We start from the raw sequence: 6,516 nt of genomic DNA, 5'->3' as shown, positions 1-6,516 counted from the left end.
GTGCCCCCCCCCCCCACTTTTTGACACTAAATTTTTAAAATTTCAATGCATATCAGTGTTATGTGCTACTCACTTATCTATTCTGAAGCTGCTGTGCACACCCACCCACCAAACCCGTTTGAAAAATTCTGGATCCCCACCTGGTTCATACGCCACTTATTGACAAAGCTACTAAGCTTTTAAAATGTATCAACAACAATGCAAAGATATTTTATAAACATCTGCATATAATATCCCTATTGATATGTACCAGAAGTATATAACTCTAATTTACTCTTTATTTTGCTGGTACAGCGAGTGGTGATGTTTTTGGTGAATACTTTTGGCGGGAAGACACGGTGGGACAATCGGCAGCCAATGTCAAAGCCCTCACATATTGTAACCTGCATAGCATCAAACGAGAAGATCTATTAGACGTCCTGGATTTCTACTCTAGCTTTGCTAAAACATTTGACAGAAATATGGTTCTTACATACAATCTACGAAATAGGGTAAGTGATCGTTCAAGATGGATTGATAAAACAATAAAGTAAATGTCAAAACAACGTTGTGTAGCTTAATACTGATATAATATCTGTGAATTTTGATTTGATTTACTGAGCATTCAACACAGACCTATATGTAACATGCAACAATACAGATAAGCACAGATATAATCGAGGACCGATATATATATATAATGTGTGTTGAGATGACGATGATGATGATAAAAATAGGTAGTTTTCACCGCACGACGTTAATCTTAACTTTAACGTTAGTACCCAACGTGCAACGCGAGAGCTCCGCCTCTTTAGTAAACAACAATGCAAAGATATACGCATGCGCATAAGTTACGTAAACCTGTAACTAAGGTACGTCGAGCATGTAAAATCTTGAAATTAACGTACTCCGCAACGCAAGGTGAATACATTATGACGTCATCCGTGAACGTCGTGCAGCGAAAACTACATACTGTATTGATATCATGAACGCTATTCGTCTTTCGACATCGCGCGTTTTACCAAATCTCACCATTTGTCACAATCTTCAGCAAGGCAGTGTACGTTAGATTCATGTAATTGATAATGATAATGATAACAATAATACCAATACAATAGTAATAATAATCAAAATGAAAATAATGATTATAATAGATAATTATAATGTGATAATAACTATGATAGTAATAATAATAATAATAATAATAATAATAAGAAGAAGAAGAAGAAGAAGAAGAATGACGTTGAAAATAATAATGGAGGTGACGACGATGATGACGATGGCGATGATAATGACGGTGACAGCGACAAATACGATGATGATAATAATGATTATGATAATTGGTGCTCAATACAATCTTAAGCACAGACCCATTGACTGATAATCAATTTAAAGATTTTCGCAGTAAATCGTCTGCAAATCAATGAAAACAGATCTGAACTGTGATTCATTTGAAGTTAATACCTTACTTGATCCGCTTTGAATGATTTTTCACCACAGCCTGTATATCTTCATAAGCCGCTCATAGCCGGCTCATTTCCAATTGGGTACTATGGTCTTCGAGTCTTCTATTACAACGTCTAAATTAATCTTATAGATGTACTTGACGGTATTCAGTTTAAGAACAGTAGAACTGTGGCTCATAGTGAATAGAAAGCCACGAAAGCGAATCAAAAGAAAATCAATATTATAAAAAAGCCTTGATAAATGTTCATATCAACGTAGAAATCGTTTCATATACCGCATTAATGAGACCAAAGTGAAACCATTATGCGATTCTTTAGTAAATTTATAGGATTCATTCATATAATCCTATCTAACACAATTCACAACAATAAGCCAACACGATTGAGAACTTAGAGTAACTTGCGCGCTACGATTGGCCTAATGCAGGCTAATTTTTCTAAATACAGTTTTGAGAAACTAGTTTTGTCACCAAATTTAAACAAATGGCATCTAATTTTCGTTTATTAATTAAGGAATAAAAATAAGGGTAACCTAATGTACTGTAAGTTAAAGCATTGGGTTCGAAAAACTTGACAATAAATTTCAAACATTTTGCAAAATCAGCAAGTTAAAAGAATCAAATGTCCATTAACAATGCCAAAATGGAAGCCACACAGTGATGAAATATTACATTGTTACAAGCAAGACTTTACCTGAAAGAAAAAAAAATCAACTTTAATTGACAACTGAAATTCCAAACCCGCTGTACGTAGGACTATGAATGGAACTTTATTGATTGTATATGTCAGATGTCATTTTTTTTCAAGAACTTGCTGAAGTATAAACAGTTCTTGATTCAAAACTACATGTTAACATCATTTAGCACCCCAATGGATTATGTTTCTATATTTTATCTAATGTTAATAGTAGGCCCTATTCCTAATATTTTCAACACAATTCATTCTTAATTGCTACTCCTGTGAAAATTTCTAAAACTTTGTTGTTGAAACCAACTTTTTGTTGACTTTATAATAAGTTTTCATGTTGGAATTTGAGTTGGCTTAGTGTAATTATTGTTGTTTTTTTTTTCATTTAACCAACCCATATATAAACACAATTACCTTTTCTTTACAGCGAATTTTTAGAAGAATTGCTGACGTGAAACAAGAACAGGAGGAAGCATTGAAAAGGAAGAATGATCCTCCTATTGATAAGATTCTAGCACGAAAAGCTTTTACCAAATTCCGAAAACCAGAAAAGCCGGTAGAAACCCCGGTGCAAAATCAATCATCCGCTGAAAGAGGTGAAATCACGTCACAAACCAAAGGCACTGGTGATACATTGGGTAAGCTTTACCAGAAAGGTTCGAAATTGGTCGATGCCAACGGTAAAACAAAGTTTGTGCGCATGCCCGATGCAAAGTTGAAACCTAGACGCGATGATTCCTCGGATGACCCAGCCAAGTTAGGTATATTTGTCCGCAAGTCCAATTTGCGTAAGACTGAGTCCGGAGATAGTGGAATACTACGGAGTGAACTAAAATTAGACGAGATTGGGAGAACTGAAAGTAAAGACAGTCCATTAAGTACTTCAACGACTGATCACCAAGTCCTCACAAGTTTATTAGAAATTAAAGTCGAACTCAAAGAAGAGATTGAGGCATTAAGTGTCAAGATGTCTCGATTAGATGATCAAATTGCAGATATCATTAGATATTTTTCCCCTGAAAGCTCACCTTATAATTCGAATTCGCCAAGTTCAAGTAGTTCTCGCATCGGTTCTTTGAATGAAGTGTGCGAACAGGAACTTAATCATTCAAAGTTACCGACTTTACTACACGTCCAAGAGAAACGGAATGAGCACGATAATATTGTCACAAAATGTAATAATGAAAAAGAAAACGAAGTTCAATTCAAAGGAGTAAAAAGCTCAAATAGTGGATCTGGTAAGGCATTGCCGCCAGCAAGAAAACCAAGATTAACCAAAAGCTCATCGCCAAAACCACCACCGCAAACTGGTGGACCTACTCCAGTGGAGAGTCCTGTATTCAACAATAGTATGTATGGTGAAGAGGACACCCCTAGTCTGGGTGATATTGAATCACCACCTACAGCTGAGACACCTCATTTTTGATCCAAAGTAGATCGTTACATCCATTCTCTTCTTAACAGATGTTAACACCGTCACCAATAACAAATAAAACAAAACAGTAACGTTATAATATAAGTTAAAAAAACATATAAATCGTACTCATGAGGCCTAAGTCCGCATTAAATCTACAACTTGCGCATATGACATACTGGAAAGTAATTAATAATAATAACAACATTATTTTATTAATGTAATAATAGATATCAATATTTGTTAGACTAGGAATTATGTATTCACTTTTTAATTTGATTTTAACTCATACTTTATACCCGGAGTATTGCATTTGCTTTACAAAATAATTAGATATTTTAATATTACGATATCACCTATAATAAAATTGGAAACAAAATGTAATAAGCAAAATTATTTCTTTTATCACGACCGTGAAGTCAATTCATTATTGTTGGACGCGTAAAATTGAGCAACTTACAACGCATTTTCAGCCAGTCTTGCTTCTTGTCCATATAAATCGTTCATAGGTATAAAGTATCGGAATTATAATATGAAAAGCTATATCTGTATTGAGTCAACATTTATAATTTACGTTGAATTAAAATTTGTAATGATTTATATTTAATTGATGCAATTCAAATACAAATTCAACACGGGAACTCGATTGAAAACACTAACATTCATGTAACCGTTGATTTATTTTCTTCAAAATCATATCGAACATAGGCCATTTAGGCTTATATCAATAAATATGATATTACGGTACCGTTAAATTAATTTGGAATATCATTAGAAACTATTTATCAACTAATTACACCCAATTAATCAAGTCATAATCTCAGAATAGGCCTACTCTAGTTCTTAGTTTGTCGAAACATTAAATAACCAATTCTAAAATGTGTATTAGGTCGATCCTAACCGGTCATTGCGGCATTGTCATTAAGTACAACATCTTTTTCTTAACTTTAAATTTGTCTTAGACCTACATTTATATTTTCATATACTGCTTATACATGTTTTGAAATGGAACATTCTTTAACGTTTGGGAATTATATAAAAACACAGAATCGATTCTGAGTAAGATGTTAATTAGTATTAATATTTCAAAGCACGTATTCATTCTGAAACTTGAAGTTCACAAATTGTAATATACTAATGTTTTAATAAAAACTCTAATCACCTGTTTCCACTTCTAATAACAAGTGCTTTTAAACGACGTCTACAGAAACAATACTCAGAGACTCGGAACAAAAGAACTATTCTAAGACATACGTAGGCTGCGACGTTTCGATTGTCCAACACTTCGCTTTTCGATTTGTATGAACAAATTCTACGCAAAGTAAAGCGTATAGAAACAATATCATATTTCGCATGGTACCAGTAAGCTCTCAGAGCTAATAGCGTTTATGCATTGTATGCGTTGTTGCCAAAGGAACCGAAAACACGTTGACAATAGATGGTGTGTCAGCTCGTTTCCTAGTTCCTTGGCGATGAACATGTCTATAAGTGACGTACTACCACAATCGATTGATGAAACAATAAGGAATTAATACAGATTGTACTTTATATATATATATTTTTTATTTTGTTTACACATAAGACATTATTGATCTATGTAATTTTAATTATTCATGATAGGATTCATAATTACCAAAGGTAGGCCTACTGTAGTAAATCGCGGTACACAGCACGCATCTCCGTCGGTTTGTTAAATTTCGTACGCTAGCCTGACCGTTGCTGTGTTTGCAACTTTGACTTGAATATAAAACATAAAAGAATGGTCTACAAAAGGTATCGGAGCTGAGACATAATTGTGTGTGAAGAAGTTGCTAAAAACAAGCATTAAAAATGAATGTGAATCCCACGAGGACGTAGATAATTATAAATATTTATATTAATTAATGATTTATACTTATAAATGTAGTATATTATTATAATGTTCCTTATAATAATAAAAATAATCAAAGCCATATTATTGAGGATTTGATCAACTGTAAAATAGACATACATGATCATTTTAGTGAAAATGGAAAAGTGGTTTGCAAATAATGGACACATGTAAAATATTTCGTAAATGTGCATTGATACGAAAGTGTATAGGTGTGATGCACCCTGTATTATAGTATAACATTAAACGATTTACCATTTTTGGATCTATTTATCGTAAAAATTAATTATTTTTGTATGATAACCATTCCAAGTTTCAAAGATATGCGTTTTTATCTGTGCAAGCAAACACATGTCTGAACTGTAGGACAAGACATACAAATAAAGTTGCTTTGTAAATATAAGAATACAGATAATGAGAACATTGCTTTTTTTCTATAGAATATTTATTTAATGATCATAATAATAATAATAATAATAATAATAATAATAATAATACTAAAAACGGCAGCTAGTAACTATAAGCATAGGCCTCTTGTTGCCTTATGTTAGATGCTAAATTGCTATAAAAATATCGAATTCAAAATATATATTTCTGTTTGATAGGCTAACGAAACAATGCGTTCATCATTTCATAGAGGAATAAATTAATCTATATTAATTTTTGTACTCTATGGTCATTTCTAGATGTATGTATATCTCTATTTCGTTGTACAATTACAATATAAAGATTTGTTTATCTAGGTTGTGTGATTGTCTATGCAGAACACTAGATGCAATGGTAGATACCATTTTTATAGTAGTAATATTATGAGGAGAAAAATCATTTTTTAAACAGTGTCAACAGCAGGCCTAACAAAAAAATATCAAAACCACTTACAAAGTAAGTTTGTTAATCGTGTTGTGTCGTATTCTTATCACACATTACTTGTTGCAAAAGAGTGTAACTCTTGTCATGGTAATTTTTCAAATGGACGCACGTTTTATAAGAACGGTATTTTTTTTTTAAAGCATGACTATTTATTCGTTACTGACAATTACATTTTCATTTCGTACATGCATATATATATATATATATATATATATATATATATATATATA

At 32.4% G+C, this 6,516-nt stretch overlaps 1 pseudogene; it reads left to right on the top strand.

Moving 5' to 3' along the window:
- The window catches only part of LOC117120141, an 18,550-nt pseudogene extending 12,050 nt beyond the window's left edge, over nt 1-6,500 (top strand).
- Nucleotides 6,501-6,516: the final 16 nt, after the last annotated feature.

This window comes from Anneissia japonica, unplaced genomic scaffold (genome assembly GCF_011630105.1).
Source record: "Anneissia japonica isolate Jap-2015-1 unplaced genomic scaffold, ASM1163010v1 scaffold401_len1656234_cov178, whole genome shotgun sequence".
Taxonomy (NCBI): Eukaryota; Metazoa; Echinodermata; class Crinoidea; order Comatulida; family Comatulidae; genus Anneissia; species Anneissia japonica.
Note: the sequence above shows the minus strand (reverse complement) of the source record. Positions and strands in the feature narration are given on the sequence as shown.